The sequence below is a fragment of the Penaeus monodon genome, chromosome 30 (assembly GCF_015228065.2).
Source record: "Penaeus monodon isolate SGIC_2016 chromosome 30, NSTDA_Pmon_1, whole genome shotgun sequence".
NCBI classification, from domain to species: domain Eukaryota; kingdom Metazoa; phylum Arthropoda; class Malacostraca; order Decapoda; family Penaeidae; genus Penaeus; species Penaeus monodon.
The window spans coordinates 17310212-17310515 of record NC_051415.1 but is presented as its reverse complement, the minus strand read 5'-3'; the positions used below and the strand labels follow the sequence as shown (position 1 = coordinate 17310515).

At 33.2% G+C, this 304-nt stretch overlaps 1 protein-coding gene across 1 annotated transcript in view; it reads right to left on the bottom strand.

Annotated features, from left to right (window-relative positions):
- LOC119592572 (E3 ubiquitin-protein ligase RING1-like) overlaps positions 1-304 on the bottom strand; it is a gene marked incomplete in the record, with an annotated part of 11586 nt that overhangs the window by 11046 nt on the left and 236 nt on the right.

Sequence of the window (304 nt, the reverse complement as noted above, 5' to 3'; positions counted from 1 at the left end):
CCCTTCATAGCGTTATGAAGTGCCAAACATAATGCCAGGCAGGGTAAGTGAATGTTTTCTGTGTCTCTGTGTATACTATTACTATACACAATTAAACAATACTCTATGATCTGCTTGATAGGTGGTTGTATGCACCTGCCTTTATTTTGCAAAACTTTGATAATGAATCGCAAATCTTAAGTTAATTACCATACAAACTAAAATTCTTGAAAATCTTCCTCAGTCAAAAATACCTTCAAGTAAACATAACCTTCACAAATGCAAATAAAAGTAATTAAATCACACGAACTTCGAGAGAGATAAG